Source organism: Haliaeetus albicilla, chromosome 3 (assembly GCF_947461875.1).
Source record: "Haliaeetus albicilla chromosome 3, bHalAlb1.1, whole genome shotgun sequence".
Taxonomy (NCBI): Eukaryota; Metazoa; Chordata; class Aves; order Accipitriformes; family Accipitridae; genus Haliaeetus; species Haliaeetus albicilla.
The window spans coordinates 29215038-29232751 of NC_091485.1; positions in this window are offsets into that span (position 1 = coordinate 29215038).

Sequence of the window (17714 nt, forward strand, 5' to 3'; positions counted from 1 at the left end):
TGTTTGGTTAATCAGAAAACAGAGGTTGATTATTTTAAACAATTGCAACAATTACTTTTGGTCTGTACTAATATTCTGAATTAGTCTCAATAATAATGAAGAAAATTATATTTCCCTATCACTGTCCAAATCAAATAGCAATACAAGTTCTCCCAGTGGCACTCGTGTAGATATCACTCGTCAACACCTCCTACTCTTTGCGATCGCTTCAAGGGCCTTATCTTCTGTACAAGATGAAACTTGATTCATTTCATTTTCCCTTTTCAAAGCAACAAGTAATAAAAGCCAGAAACTGAGACGTACATTTTTCACATGTCCCTGTCACAGTCATTCATGCCCTTTCACTTAAGTTAGACATAAAAAACATACTTTCCAAAGGAAATAAATAACACTCTGAAGGCACTCCCCACATATTTGTCTCTGACCATCTCATTACCTTTCCTCTGTTTAGCAACATGCTCCAGAGCTTTTCAGTGGAGTTATTAGGCTTTTTATCATGTTATAGCATTTTCTGTTTATGTAATACAAAAAACCAGTAACATTAATGAGAATCAAATGTCAGCAGACATACTCTAGTACCTATTCTAACAGTAATTTTATTACTCTCATAGGCTTATTTTTTTTCTGTAAAGATTACACGTTGTTATTCTTAATCAAATTGTGGAAAAGGTCCATACCATTGCACCTTAAAGTACCTCTTTGGCTCCTGGGAGAAATTATTTATCTTCTGTTTAAATAGGATTTCCATTTTGTATATCCTGCCTGAAAGTTTATTTGCCATTTTAAAATAACGCAGATAATTCGTAGAGACAGAGACCTAAAAGCAGCAAATAACATTTAGTGTCAGTTCATACTGATTAACTGGTGGAGACAGAAACAAAAATGAAAAAGTATATGTAAATCTGCTATGGTGAGGCGGGCTCCCTGCATACCAGACTTCTCAGCTCTGAAGTTCATATGATGGTTTAAGCAAAAAACAAGGTACTATGGGGGAGGAGGGGGTGGACAATGAAATTTGGGAATTAGAGAACAGAGTCAATTCGTTACATTGACTCTGCTCACCAGTAAACTACAGAAGGCAAATGCACCCCATTGAATGCAAGTTCTTCACCTAGCGTCTATTGGCAGGCATCTCTGAAGTGAGTGGCACTGTGCCTGGGGTGTCACTCAGCATAAACACTCTACCAGTCTTCTTTAGCACAGCAGGATTTTTAAATTGATCGTAGAAGGCTGCATTAACCACCCCTTCATGCAGCACTTTTCTTCTTCTGTTCATATTTGTGATGCTATTTTCTTTAGGCAGTCTCACTCTGCTGAACACATTCACTGACCAATGTCAATCACATATGTTCAATTTGGGTATTCAATGATGTATCCAAGGCTGTGCTTGCTCAAATATTTTATTGGTTTGCAAGACTACGTAATGATGTCTCAGAGACATATCCAGATTAGGAATGATACTTAAATTGGCTCGTATTTCAACATTTTCAGTTTTAAAACACTTAAAATAGGAACTTTAGTCTTGTAAATCAACCTACACTAGCTAGAGACCATTGGCTCGCTCCAACGGAGCACCAGTTGTACTCCTTCCATGTATAACAAATGTGGGTTTAAGATCACACAAACTTGACTACTAACCTTTGTTTCGAAAATGTATTAGTAGGCCTGGAAATGAACAATAATGGGGGAAAAGCAGATCACAATGAATTTAAGGTAATACAGGATAACAGTGATATATTTTCAGTGATTAAATAGCCTGATAAAACTATTGAATTCTTTTTCTAAGAGCCAAAGAGTGCCAGGGATTTAATAAGCACTTAGTATCTGCTTGACATTCAAAAGGCTGACACATTCAAGCAAATCTTTATCCTCATTGTCTCCGGTCTGACTAAATGGCGATAAAATGATCAGCCCAGAGTTGACTTTCATAATATAAGGCTATAAAAGACCTTTACAGGGTCACTGAGTCCAGCTCCTTGTTGTTGTAAGCAAAACGTCAGAGATGTCCTTCCCCAAAGTTATCAAGTTCCTATCTCCTAATAATTAGATGTGTTGTCCGCTGCCCTTTAATTATAACCCCAGTGACACTGCAGAAAACTGATCCCTTCTTTGTTTACATTGCTTTAATTCATGGAAAAGTAGTACACCTTTGGGTGGAACATGCACAGGTTCCTCTCCTTCAGTTACTGTAATAAACCTCTCCTATTACTTACTGTAACAATATGTAGTTAAAGTGTGTATTACAAGACCATAGGATTTCTGCTATAATTTGTGGGAATGGTGTATGCTCAGCAATTAGAATATTTTTGTAATAGGACACTGATTCATTGTAATACAGCTTTGTAAAGAAATACAAATGAGAAGACAAAAGAATGACTTTTTGTTCTTAATATTAAATAATTTCTTCACAAATCACTGAAGCTTTTTACAAGACAAAGCCAGAAAACTGTCCTTGATCCCATATACAAAACAGTCATCTTTAAAGGGAGACTGTCTTTCCAGGTGAGAGGAAGGTGTTGCTCAGAGGATCTCTGTCACACAGATAGGCATGACAGTCCTTGAAAAACTTCAGTCCTCCTGGGTTAACATTAGTTAAAAGCAAGATTCAGGGTATATAAGCAATTTTTATTTGTCTATTTGATTTTTTTTCTAAAAATGTCGTTTCTGACTGTGAGGTTAAGTAGAAGTTTGAATTTAAGAAATCAGAAATTCCTAAGGAAAGAAATGTTATTTCTGATTTCAATGAGGCTGGCTTGGTAAGTGTGTTATATCCCAAGGACTTGACTGGCCTGGAGTAGCAGACTTGCAGACTTCAAATATGTGATGGAAATGACATAAAGCGTGACAACTATGAAGTGCATCAAAGTGACCAGAAGGGGACAGAGGCAAAGATTTCCCACTTCTGGCTTCCATGATTTGGAGTTATTTCAGGGATCCTTCTAAAAGAAAAATTCAATCATCTGGCCTGTCTTCCAGTCACTATCACTTTGTTTTGAATTTCCCTCTTCCTTTTCTCCTTACTCAGTCTCAGCTGAATCTAAGAGGGAGGGGGAGTTTCCATCCCAGTATTAGCTTTTTATACAGTCAGCCACATTTATTCCTTATTTCAAACTTTCAGGCAGGTTTGGTCATCTATTTCCCTACTTTCCAAAGTCCTCTTCCTGAATCATCCTTGCGGTTTTCCTTTCTCTCAACATCTTTTGATGCTTCTCTTTTCCATAGTATGTTAAACTCAGGCTCCTTCAGTGCTAACATGATTTACCCATCCATTTGCAGGTCTGGTTCCCTTGACCTCCCTTCCACATGCTTCCTCTGTTTCACTTAACCACCTGTCTCCTCAGTGATTACTTCATCTCTTCATGCCACCTGTTACTGGAAAGATCTCTTACCCTTCTCCACCAAACTTCCCCCTGCAGAGAGAAAGGCCCATCTCTGCCTTCAGATGATTCGTTCACCTTCTCTTTTCCCCTATACCAAAAGTCGCTAATTTCTCATAAGCTAGTGCTTTCACTGTTCACTGCCTTGTGACTTTTTTAGAAAAATGAAACATCCTTCTTGATTGAAAAAGAGGCTTTAATGTTATGACTTTTGGTAGGAGAATTTTTTTTTGATGGGCAATATACTTAACACAAAATAAGAGATCACTTTGTTGCTGGGGTTTATTTTGATGACAGCAGTTTTTTCTGCTTGACAGTTTGAGGCAGTGTGCTGTATTATACCTGGTCCATTGTTTCGTTTCCTTCAATTTTGACATGATGAAAGACCACAAAAAATGGCGAGATAATATAGAAAAAAAAAATCATTTTATTAGAGAATGTTGTTAATTAGATTTTTTAATGTTTAAACATTACTTTTTCACAGAGAGTGGAATATCCCCATGTCATGGTTTAACCCCAGTCAGCAACTAAGCACCATGCAGCCACTCACTCACTCCCCGCCCCCACAGTGGGATGCGGGAGAGAATCGGGGAAAAAAAAGTAAAACTCATGGGTTGAAATAAGAACAGTTTAATAGAACAGAAGGGAAGAAACTAATAATGATAATGATAACAATAGTAAAATGACAATAATAATAATGAAAGGATTGGAATATACAAGTGATGCACAATGCAATTGCTCACCACTCGCCGACCAACGCCCAGTTAGCCTCCGAGCGGGGATCCCCCCAGCCCCACTCCCCCAGTTCCTATACTAGATGTGACGTCACATGGTATGGAATATCCCTTTGGCCACTTTGGGTCAGCTGTCCTGGCTGTGTCCTGTGCCAACTTCTTGTGCCCCTCCAGCTTTCTCGCTGGCTGGGCATGAGAAGCTGAAAAATCCTGGACTTTAGAGTAAACATTACTTAGCAACAACTGAAAATATCAGTGTGTTATCAACATTCTTCTCATACTGAACTCAAAACATAGCACTGTACCAGCTGCTAGGAAGACAGTTAACTCTATCCCGGCTGAAACAAGGACACCCCATACAAGGACACCCCATCAGGTAGAACTGTGCATTAATCCATCACTCCGTGTCAGTTATAAAGCATTATTGGTAAGGCTAAAACAAAGGTTATTTTCTGAGCTTCATAGGACACTCTAGGATTAAAATCAGAAAGTGAAACCATTGCTGGATACAGGTATTAATAGTAAAGCAAACCACCTGTATCTCAGAGATTCGTTGATGTATTTTTGTGTTTTATGCTATAATGAGAGTTGCTGGTGTACAAATCTGCATGCAAGTTGAAGTAGGTTACGACCTTCAAGATAAAGATACTCAGAAGTTTGCTGTCACTTTTGATTCTCTTTTTTTGTTAATTTATGCTGTTCTTTTGTAAACAGTCTGGGTCTTAACTTATGCTTTCTTTATAGTTGGATAGTATGAGCAAACTACTAGAAAAGAAAAGGCACATTAGGGAAGTCACTCCGTACCAAAGCACGGTTTCTTTGGGCACTGAACAGCTCTTCCCCTCCAGCACCTCTCCGAGAGGTTGATACATGGTCTCGTCCCACTTATTGCCCTCTAGGGCAGTCAGGAGCCTCTGATTAGTCCAGTCAGATTTCTTTGATACTTCCTACTGGGTCATCTGGGGACCTGTGCCATGTGGCCCAGTGATGGGAGAAGTGCCAGGAAAGGAACTGCTGTTGATTACGTAGCGTTGGAAAGCCCAGTTGACATCTAGTTTCACATATTCCATTACTATTGAACAGATGTCCTTGTCTGTTTGCTACTGTTGATCTTTATCACTGTTACTGAGACAAATGCTTCCCTCTTCTTCAAAGAAAGTCAGAAAGCAAAGGAAGCATAAGCCCTTTGCTTTCATTTATGCAAAAGCATCATCACTTTCCTGTTGACATCTGTGTGTTTTGCTGGCTGGATTCACATTTCCTTTACAAACACACCAATAACCCACTTATATTATTCAGAAAATATCCACATAGTCTCTCCCCTTTTCCATCCCAAATGTCCTGAAAAAATATGAAATAATCAGACCAAAGACACAAGGCTAACCATGAGTTTAAAATTAATATCAATTTTGCAGTCTGTCTGAGCACTCCAGTTTTCCACTTACAGCTGAAGAGTTTTTTCACTTGCTAGATAAGTAAAGCAGATCCACCAGAATCAAATAAATACCTCTCCATACAGTGTCTCACTGAGGTCTGTCAATAGCGTACACAAATTTTGAAATTTTTTATTATAAAATTGTCAGGTAAAACACATCTTTAACTGTCATATTTCATGATTCAGACCCTGCTCAATTACAGGGTATATTTCACTAGATTTTCAAGCAGGCTAATAATGTAAGAGGTCCATATAAAAATTAACACTACTACCTGTATTACAGGTCAGGTTCTTCAACCTATAATTGTCTGCCTTCCCAGTCCTTGTTACATACTTTGTGCACTTCCTTTCAGTTTTATATAGATAAGTGTATGGTTATAAGCAGATAATGACTTTTAAAAATATATTTTAGCACTTAATTTCATTGATGGAGAAAGATTATCCTGTAATGTACTTTCATAGCAATGTTACAATCTCTTAAATGGTTTATACCATAATGGAGGACTTGGGAAAAATATAAATGTATATTGAAGCTACAAATATTTGGACTAGTATTTTATGTTTTCTTTCATTTTTAAATGCAGATCACACTATATTCATTCACATTTTATTTATATTCTGACAGATTTGCTGCAACGTTCTTTGGGAACTAATCTTGAGAGATAAGATTATAGTTATTGGGTAGGTACCCAAAAAGTATAGATGCACTATATGTATATTCATAATGGTCAGTTAATAAACAAAGAACATGAGAATAACTGTGCTGGACCAGACCAAGATGATGGATGAAACAGGATACCAAGTGGAAAATTATAAAAACAATGCAAGTCAGTAGTGATACTTCTCCCAAGCGTTGCAACAGACTGATTATTTGCAACTTGGGGAGTTCGTGAGCACTGTGTGTTTTGTGACCCTATAGATTTTTCTTCCATGAACTTCTCCAGTTTGTCCTTTAGCCTGTGCAAACTTTAACTTTCACAAAACTGTTTCGCAAACAGTGCTTAGCCTTAATACATGCTGCATGAAAAAACACATAATTTTGCTTGTTTTGAACCAACCACCTATAGATTCATCTGATGTCGCTACTTCTGCTATTGAGAGACACAATGAACAAGTGATGCCTATTCACCCTTCCCATGCCACTCCCCATTTTTTATGCCTTCATCATATATCCCCTCAGTTGTCTGTTTTCCAAGTTGAAGTTTCCTAGCCTGTGTAATTGTTCCTCCCATGGATGTCATTCATGACTTTGATCATCCTTATTGCTCTTCTCTGGATCTGCTACAGCTCTTCCATATCCTTTTTTGAGGTGGGAGAATCAGGGCTGCACAGAACATTCATTATGTAGGGACAAAGCAGCACCCTGATAATCAGAAGAAATGTTTCTCAAATAATTTTAGTGTTTACATTTATTAAAACATTTAATTCTCTCAATTTCCTATTACAAATCAGCATTTAAAATTCAAGATTGACTAAAGAATACTGCTTTTGGCATAGCAAATTCAAGTTTGTTTTTAAGTGATACAGCTCCAGGCTAGCATATGTTTGCAAGCTAAGTTTGACTATGCTGAAACCAGACAACATAGATCCAGTTCTACCTTTGAATGTTTAGATAATAATGAGTCATGCTAATAGAGGCTGTCTAGAACAGTTCAACTCCAGCTCACTAAAGAATTTATTATAACATATATTAAACAGGGGCACAGACACAAGTGAATCATAGAAGTGAATAGACCAGAGCAGTCCAATGTACTAACAAGCAATGCAAGTGAGATGCGTCTTCCTAAAGGTGTCCATACTCTGGTGATAGCCCAGCTGGGACCACTTGTCATATGGTATAAAAGAGCAAGGCAAAGGAACACACCCTGAAAAAGGACACTCACCCTGTCCCTTTCCCATATTCTGGTGCAATTATTAAAAAAAATATTTAGTGAAATTTCATCCCAGACATCTGAATGTAGACAAGGGGTAAAGTGGCCTAAATCAGCTCTTTCTGTATTCAAGTGATGGGAGAATTTGACTCCATTTTTTATTGAACTTGCTATAATTCTATTAGAATTATAACTTACAGGCATAGTTTATCCTTTTGGGGGGGCTATAATTATAATTCTGTTCCAGTTTTTTATTTAAGAAACAGAGATTTCTCCTATAAGTTACAATATTCTTTTGAAATTAAATATTTCATTAGGCTATTCTAAACATGGTACTTTAATCAATTTAGTCAATTCATTCCTGATCATAATATCACATGACCTACTCACCAGCACAGAGAAATTTCAACAGATGATAGGCACATCTTTCTTAAATAAAACCAATTCCTGCTTATATTTTACAAGGGTGTTTTTACTTTAGGCATTATTGTATGTCTTGGATTTCTACTGGATTGTTTTGCAAAATTAAAGCTATGGCAAGTATTTTTTTACTATTTTCCCTTAATTATACATAAGCTGCATTTCCATTACAAGCTTAAAAATTCATTCAGGGCGTCCAAAGTGAATACATATCTTAATGACCATTCATTTATTTCTGTGCATTACTTAGAAAATGAAAGCAATGAGAAAAAAAGTTGTCAGTCCAACATTATGACTGAAAATTTGAATAACACAATGTAAAGGTGCTTGAGGTTCACATTTCCTATCATATGAATAATTTGGAATATTTGTGTCTTATCACACTGCTGTGACAACTAAAATATTTCTCCCAACCCTTGCAAAAAATAAATCAGTTAAACTATACAACAAAAGCTTGAATTTCCTTATTTCAGAACTGTGAGTTAACCAGATACAACAATCTCAGTATAAGAGACCATATCCTGTGCCTAAGAAAATGTTACCAAATTGGCACATTTCTTCAAAAATATCTAATGTCAACTAAGAAGTTTTCTCCAAAGAAAAGTTTAATGAAAAATTACTGAAAGACTTTTGAAATAACTCTGAAATTCCAAAATACATTGTCACTTATGATTTTTAAATGCGTAATTTATACATCTTCTGAGATCTATACATCTTCTCTGCAGTAGTTTCTTTCTTGCTGAACAGGTTTGAGTTGCCATGAGTACTCCACCCATGCATATATGAAAGATTAGCAGTGAAAAGAATTGTTGAAAAATATAAGCTAGGAATGAATTAGTAAGTGTATGTCATACAAGTCCACTTTGCTTTGGCAGGAAACAATGGAAAATACTCTGCACTGATTCAGTAAAAAAAGTACTGAATTCTTCCCATGCACTGTGAGAATGGGGTTAGTGTTGTACAGAGTTCAGTAGTCACATTGTACTCCTCCCAGGCATGTCTGGCCTTCCAAGATAGACATAAATTTGACTAAATGGAATCAGAACGACGTTTACTTCCCAACTTGCATACAAGTTGCATCTGTTTAGAGGAACGTAAATAGCACTGCAGTGAGAGGAGCTGCTGAATGTGTTGCAAGCAGTTTTGCAAGACACAGAAAACCTACTGTAAAAGCTTGTGATAAGACAGGACCTACACAGAGGGTTGTTCCTGGGGAAGAGCTGATAACAGTTGCCAGATGCATGTGACGCATGGGGTCAACAAAGAGAGAGGCTGCCTCTACGTGCTGCAAAACCTGAGACATCACCACGAGGGGACAGGCAGAGAGGGGGCCACAAGGGTGAGTGAGCCTTTACTCAGCACATGTGACTTGACAGGTCTGGACAGGCTGTAGATGAATCCTTCAGAACTGTAACTTCCTTGTTAAGGAATGAACAAGTGATAATGAATGTATGGGAGGCACCACATTGAAATCACACATCTTTTCCTTGCAACCAGTTCGCTGCAGTCTGGCCCAGGAAAGGGCTAACCACAGTCCTGTTTTATCTAGTGAATGACTAGACATCATTTCTCGAAGTTACCCAGCTGTGTATAGTATGAGGGCCATGACGATATTTACAACTAAATGTGTAGCACAGAAGCACAGCAATAATTACATGATATACTGATATTCCACATAAGGCCCAATGCCAAAGTTATGTTTCATACAGTGCAGCTATGATCACCCAATAGCAGGAATACGAGCAGTGCCAACACCATGACAGAAGAATATAAGAGATGAGCAGAAGTGGGGTAACAAAAAAGCTTCTTCAGAGGTTGTAGCCTGCAGTGTAGCCCCCATGTTTATGGATCCCTGTTCTGTGTCGCAGCTGAGGTGACAACACTGTGATGTCTACTGGAGGTAAACAAGAGCTGATCAGGACTTTGAACTATTCTACCCCATGAAGCTGGCCTGTGAGAAACTGATTTGTTTATCAAGAGTTAATGATTTAATGATGTCTTTTAATTATAAAATATTTTACTTCATTGTGGCCTTTTTTGTTTTCCTCTAACTATTACACTTACTCTGCTATTACTTCCTCAAGATGGGATCATTTTAGGTAACAGCAAAGATTCTTACAGTCAGCAATTACAGCAATTTATGTGAAACTAAATAGAAGACCTTTCCTCCCTTCTGGTTGATATAGCTAGTGCACAATCTGTAATAAAACTTCTAGTCAAATGAAGCTCAACTAGCCCTCTCATTAGAAAGAAGCACTTGATGAGTGAAGTTCATTTGCTCTTTCTTTACATTGCAATCTGTGTTGGCTAAACTCTTGAGACTCCATGGTCCCTGAGCCCTCTGTTCCACCCTTTTATTCATAATCTCCATGAAAGTACCTCCCACCTCAGGACGTGCTCCATCAGTGGAGAACTCTGGCCAGCGTGACGCTGGGACTTGACGCTGCAGCACTGCAGTCAGTGTGGGTTCAGCTGCTGACTTCTGCAGAGTTAGGAACAGTTCATAACCACCAGAAGTATGCTCATGTAACACAAGTCGTGTAAAAGGTGCTAATGCTCATTTTATGCCATTTCACCAGCAATAGGCCACACAGTCCTTAAATTCAATGCCGAATCTTTCTGTAGCATGTCGGGACAAAGCTTAAGATCTTATATGAGGATCCTGAAGAACCAGGGAGCAACCTAAACCGACTACCCAGTGGTATTCAGGAAGGAAACTTAGCAGTTAATCCATGGCTGTAAAGAGGCTTAAGAAGCCATCTATTTGCTATTTGAATCTCATGTTCAAGTTAGATGCTTAAATCAGTCCTTCCTCATAAAATGTGGGAAGATAGAGTTTAATCCAGCCGTCTTTAGTATGCAGGCTGTAGTGCTTACTCTATTTATGAGGCCTATGCATTCAAATTCATCTTCTGCCTCATTTCTGCGCTACTCGTGGGAGTGCCCAAGGTTATTAGGTATTAACTGTCTGCAGAGAGAAGGCTCCAGGAGCCTGTTGGTTTTCCCACTAGGCTGGGAGTTGGGAGGCTCAGCTTTGAATCCCCATTCCAAAGAACAAAATGTAATATATTTAATGTTTACTGGTAAATGGAGACTACCCACTCCTCCAAATCTGTGTTTTCTGTGCCAAGAAATCTCTTATAGGGACCTCAAATAGAACATCACAGATCTGACTCATGGTTTCTCAGGGCTGGATCTTGTGGTAATAACTTGCCTTTCCATATCCAGCCTAGCTTTCCTCAAGCCTCAGTGACAATAGTGGGGGTATAAACAACTTTTCATCATATATATTGTTAGATTTGAAACACTATAGACTTAATACTTTAAAAACGTTGACCTATATATGATCATTTATTTTTACTAAGTGATTTCCAGTGCCCTGTGGCTATCAGGGCTCTTGTGCTGTTGCTGCTGCTTCACAAACTGCTGGATAAACACAGACCTCAGCAGGAGTGCTTACAGTGTAACCTGAACCATGGTGAGGCTAAACAATTTGGGGAAAAGAAAGCAATAACACAGCTATGCTGTTTCTGCTGTTCGAGTTAGCGCATTGGGCCCAGTGGACAGTGGTGAACGAGAGAAGAGAAAGTGAAGGATGATGGCAACAATAAAGATTGTTGTTTTGCTCCTATTGTTGTTTTGCTAGCTATCGCACAGCTCGGTGTGACCCAGTACTTCTAAGAGATTTGAAATCTCTGAATCTTCTTTTGTTTTCTATTCCGTCATGTCTTTATGGGCATGTAGACCTGTCCCTAAAGGAAAAGCCTGCACTGATTACAGCCTGTGTGTCAGCCGAGACACTCTCCAGGACTTCTGAAATTACTGTCTAAACCCTGGGGACCTTCCTTTGGAGAGAAGATTCTTCCAGTACGTCTCCCCATACCTCCAGGAGAACTCAGGCCTGACCTTAGCAATTCTTATAAACAGGGCGTATGGAAATACGTGCCTTTTTAACCCTTTGCCCTCCAGTGCACGGTGTAATGAATGCCGTGAGAAGGACAGATTTGTCTACATTGAAACTTGGAATTGACCCTGAAGGGCAGGTTTCACTTGGGCCAAGCCACATGAACTGCCTTTCCCTGTCTCTATCTTATCTAGAAAGCAGCCTCATCTCTTCTACTCAGCTTTGCTCTTCATGGAAAATAGAAACAGAAGTGGGTGTATGTGTAGAAGGGAAGGGAGTGAAGAAGTCTGGGAAAGAAAGTGATGCATTGCTGAGGGTGGATTTCCGATGGTTTAGGTGTGTCCTTGCAATGATTTCTGTGAGCCCTGCAGGATACAGCTGAGCAAGGACAACAGACACTAAAAGTCATTGGTGCTTCTAAGCTCAGACTGGATGGTTATTAGAGTGAGAGGGAAGAGAACAAACTAATGTCTTTTATTAGTATGGATACATATAGCAAGTCTGTGTTTGGGAATTGATCAGAAGTGTCAGTAAAACTTCTTTTTTCTGGTCATATGAAAGGATGAATTTATTTTCTGTCCTCTCCTGTTTCTGTATGTTGATCAATTATTTATCAATAAATTTCAAACATCTGCAAATATTTAGTACTATTTAGTATGGTTTTATGGTCCGTTTTCATTCAGCTGAATCTGGAATAAGTATGCTTGGTATTAATGCTTTTAGATAAAGAAAGTTGCATCCTAGGTACACTGGCAAGTTACTTACAGCTACAGCCAGAAAAGGATGTAGGGAAATAATTGATACCGTAGCTATATACACAGGATCTCCAAAGCCTCCATCACTTGCTGTCTGCACTGGCGGTAGCTGCATTCCTCCATCATTACATTACCACCGGTAAAGACCCATCGGCACCTACAGGTCTGACACCAGGACTGCCTGTAATGGCACTGAGCTTTCATCACACCTGTGCCTCCCATTGTCGTTTGCCAAACTGGGAATGTGGATCCAGGGATGGCTTTAGGCTTAGGCAAAACAAGAAGCCGCCTCGGTCAGTAGGCTGCCAATAATCACAGTGCCGGTGGAGGCACTACCGCAGCAGCAGCTTTGCGTGGGCGCCAGGGGAAGGGCATCAGCTTTTCCAGCAGTTGGTATAGCTCGAGCGGCTGATCCCTGCCTTTTGCTTGGAGCATCTCATATGGCTGCTCCAGCTGACCTGATGATAGCTCAGAAGGAGAGCATTGCCTGTCTCTTTTCCCCAGGAGCCATTGAGCATCAACTCTTGAATTCCAGGATGCTTTTCCAGCTTTTCTGAGGGTAAGAGAGAGACATAAAAACTCCAACAAAATATATTAGTCATGGGTATATCAGAAACAATGAAAAAATCAGTCTCGATAGGGAAATAGCAGAGAGCAATTAAGAACCAGTTAGAAGATCGTGTGACATTTATGGAGGGTATCAGTAATGAGCAAAAGGCCTGTAAAGGAACGTTAAGGACTACTGTAGAAGAAACTCGACAACTAACTCAGTGGATGAAGAATATTGGAGGAAAGTGCTTTCACTGAGTGGTCGATCATTTTACCTTTAGAGGCCTTTTTGTACTGTTAGACAAACAGGAGGCCAAGAGTCTGGTAGTGTTCACCATGACTTGGTAGAAAAGATGGAGCAGATAGAAATATTCATTGATATGTAAGAGACAACAAACAGTGCCTCAAGCATGCAACTGAGATGACAAAAGACAGGCCAGGTAAATTATTTCAGTGGATTTCAAGCTCATTGCCACATGAAGAGAAGACTGAGGGTAGTATTGAGATCAAAGGGCTTTCTATTATTACCAGTGTTGAATAAAATTTGTCCTGCACAGAAAGAGGTCTAGAGGGAGGTAAATTGGAAAGCAATCAATGTCTCCTGTTTGTAGAGCAAAGAACACACTGCCAGAAATAATCTTTGTTTTTAATTTCTCACAGATCTTAACAGTACAAAAGTGAGACTCTATGTACTTACTACCAAACGGTTTACCTTATATCATGCAGATTATATTGTACATTTTTTACTTACAATATTCTACATATAATGCAAAAAAGTAAGTTTTCATGTGTTCTAAATATCTGGTGTTAAATGTATTTGTCCTATGTATTCTTTTCTTCTTTGTGCCCTAAATAAATATAACTCTAAAGAATTAACATATGTTGCCATAGAATAAGCAACAGTGTGATCATTTTTAAAAAAAAGGTTTTACTAATACTACTATTCTGGAATTACTGAGCTATTTAATTTCAAATAAAAGAACATTTGTCTTTTTTTCTCACCTCTTCTATGGACAATAAATATTTCTGAATGTATGTACACATATAAATATTTAGGATATATATTACAAAATTAGCTGAAGGTTTATTTTAGCATTTCCTGAACTGTGAATGAAACCCGATTTCCAGAAGACTACTGTTTGTTCTAAGTTGGGGAAAACATGATGATGCCCTTGAAAAAATTCAAACTGCAAGCAAAAAAAGTGGAAAAAGCAAACAGAATTTTCATATTAATATCAAGACAGAAGTTTAATAAAGATTCTTTTAATAGAGAATGAGCTTGCATTGGTTTCTTACATGGAAAGGTGGTAGTCTCTTTTACAGTAGGATGGATTAAAGCAATGCTTTTAAAAGAAAATCTGAGGTGACAATCCACTAAACTTATTAAAAAAATAAAATATTAAAATAAATTAAATTAAAATGAATAGTTGAGTTCAATATGTTAAAGAAACTATATCACTGACTTGCAGATAATAGTCCAATTTGCAGTTAGCTCCCCTTGGGCCAGTCTGCTTGACAGTCAAAACCACATATGCCTGTGAATGTATTTATGAGAAAACAATGTGGCTGTCCCAATATCATCTTTAAATGGAGCAATAGCAATTAATCTCATTCCTTTGCCAGGAGTTGTACCGTGAAAATTTTCATTCCATATAGCTGATTTTTCCACTTTTTCTGTTCCATTCACTGCTGCTGCTTTCAATGCACAATCATTTTTGAAGATTGCTGTATGTTCATTGGTACAATATTTACTTCATGTGTTTCTCTGGGGAGAGCATACTTTTTGTTATTTTGCTGGTGCAAAATATTTATAGTTAATAACTACTGATGATACAGCAGCACTCTCTCTAAAATATCTCTTCCCATTTAATGCTTTGCAGTCTCTCCATAGTTGTTTAACAGTGTAAGTTTGGTAACTTTTCCCAGCCACTATATCTCTTGCAAGGTTTTGAAGCAATGGGACAGTCTTCTAGCTCCTGCTTGAATATGTGTAAACACTCAAACAGTCAGTGCTTTTGCATGGTCAAGGTAATACATCCTTATGGGATGACCTTGTTATTTCTGTTCTTTCCATGGCTTATTTGAGTTTCCTGGTGTTTTTATAGGCAAACTAAAAGACCAGTGCCACATACCTTCTTCTGGACTCTGTCTGTCCATCTTGGGTGATCACAGTGTCATGCTTGCACCACGACTGCCATTGGAGTAGCTGCAGGACCATGGGAAGACATGAGTTTTTCCACCACATCAAGGTCAAGCACTCACTAAATGTTTCTATTTTCTTGTTTTGGGAGAGTTTTGTTGTTGTTGCTAATATCAGTAAGTTACTTTTGAACTTGAGCAGCTTACTATTAAATGTTATGGGTAGATCACAGAAAAGTCACTAACTAACTCATAGATATTTATATAATAAATGTATACACAGGAGGGGCAGATAGGTATAGAATAGTATAAGCAAATGAAGCGGTGTGCAGACACAGTGAGATGCATGCATACCACAGCGGGTTTTATTGGAAAAGAAGCAGAGGGCCTAGTGGAGATAAACAACAAGAAATACTGCATGTTTTCTCACATATGTGTTCCCAGACCCCAAATGAATTACCACTAGATCACGTTGGTTGATTTGTTTCATTTTTATAGCCAAGCAAGCCACAAAATAAAGAGGGCAACTGTTTTGAACAAAGAAAGAATGGTTAAAAATGCTGGGTTAATCCATTGTTCACAAAAGGAGAGTGAAAGCAGTCCTAAAGACAGACCTTACTGTATCTTCTGCACATAGCCACGCTGATAATTGTGATACTGATTGATGGGCAGCCATTAAACTCGATACGAGGTTACTTACTCTTTTGTGGCTTTTTGTTCATAAATAGTATCCTTCTCCTGAAACTTCCTTGAAACATCTCACAGGGTAGGAATGTCTGTAGCCAGTTCTACAGGGAGGGAAACCAAGGTACAGAGCTGTGAAGTGGCTTGTCCAAGGATGTGGACTCTGCTGGAAAGGCCCAGAAAAAGATTCAGAGCAGCTGGGTCCTAGTACAGCCTTCAACACTTGGCTGATTTTTCTTTCTTAAAATATTGGATCAAGATTAACTCTAGCCAAATGATTTGACTGCATTTTGTATTGCAGTCATCATTAAAACTTATTTTTCAGAGAGTGCCACAGAGAGAAGCCCCACTGTAGATTTTGCCAGGGAGCTGGAGAATTAGCTGCATTACTGAGGAAAGCATTTAAAAAATCGGCATCAAGGAAATAGTGGCATGGTTTTATAGTCAGCATCCCTTTTGTGGCTTACTTCTCCACCCTCAGTGTGCAGTGCTGTCACTGCAGGAAACGCCATCCCTCCTCTTGAGTTTTCTGTCTCGGGGATGGTCAGGCATGTCCCTTTTGTGGTTGTATTGCGGTTCATTGTCAGGGTTGCTCTACAAAAAGACTGACAGCAAAGTGGTGTTGCTGTGGCGGTTGCTGTGTGCCCAAAAGCCCTGGTAAAGGAAAAAAGCAAAGGAGACATTGCTGCCCGGGCAGCTCCTCCATTGGGGCCTGCCTTGTCCGACGATGGGGTAAGGCGTCTGTAGGAAACCGCTGCGCGCTCCGCCGGGAGCTAGTCAGAGCACCCTGATCCTTCACCTCTCTCACATGTGTGTTCAAAGCAGTGTGGGTTTGGTACCGTTTGCAGGGCCAGGAAAACCAGCTACCAGAGCTTGAGTCCCTGCTGAACCTTGGAGTCACCTCTGGCGAGGGAGCCAAATGGGAAAGAAAAGTTTGATATCCAGGGTCCTCCTCCAAGGCACAAGAGAGCATGCTAAGCCTGCCCACACTAAAACCATGAACAGCAACAGGGAATTTGTTTTCTTTTGTTCCTTTCACCTTCCAACCCATCCTCCAATGAAGGAGGAAGGAAAGGGTAAAAAATGTTAATTCTCTGGGGTTATCATCCCAATCCCAAAACTGGGTGTCTGCAAACAGCCTTGGTTAGACCAAGGAACAGATCTAGAATTAACCAATTTATTTTGCACATATTCCAGATGCTTTACACAAAGTCTATTTTTACATTTATTCAGTGTGAATCTATTTGAGATATATGAAATTGTATGTACAACCAGGAAACTTGTAAAAGTACCTAAATAATGTAACATGCATAACATTACAGGGAAGACTGTACTGTTGTCCTGGTTTCTAGCTGGGATAGAGTTAATTGTCTTCCTAGCAGCTGGTACAGTGCTATGTTTTGAGTTCAGTATGAGAAGAATGTTGATAACACTGATGTTTTCAGTTGTTGCTAAGTACTGTTTAGTCTAAAGCCCAGGATTTTTCAGCTTCTTATGCCCAGCCAGCGAGAAAGCTGGAGGGGCACAAGAAGTTGGGAGGGGACACAGCCAGGGCACCTGACCCAAACCGGCCAACGGGGTATTCCATACGATGTGACGTCACATCTAGTATAGGAACTGGGGGAGTGGGGCTGGGGGGATTGCTGCTTGGGGACTAACTGGGTGTCGGTCGGCGGGTGGTGAGCAATTGCACTGTGCATTCACTTGTACATTCCAATCCTTTTATTACTACTGTTGTCATTTTATTGGTGTTATTATCATTATTAGTTTTTTCTTTTCTGCTCTATTAAACTGTTCTTATCTCAACCCATGAGTTTTACTTCTTTACCCGATTTTCTCCCCCATC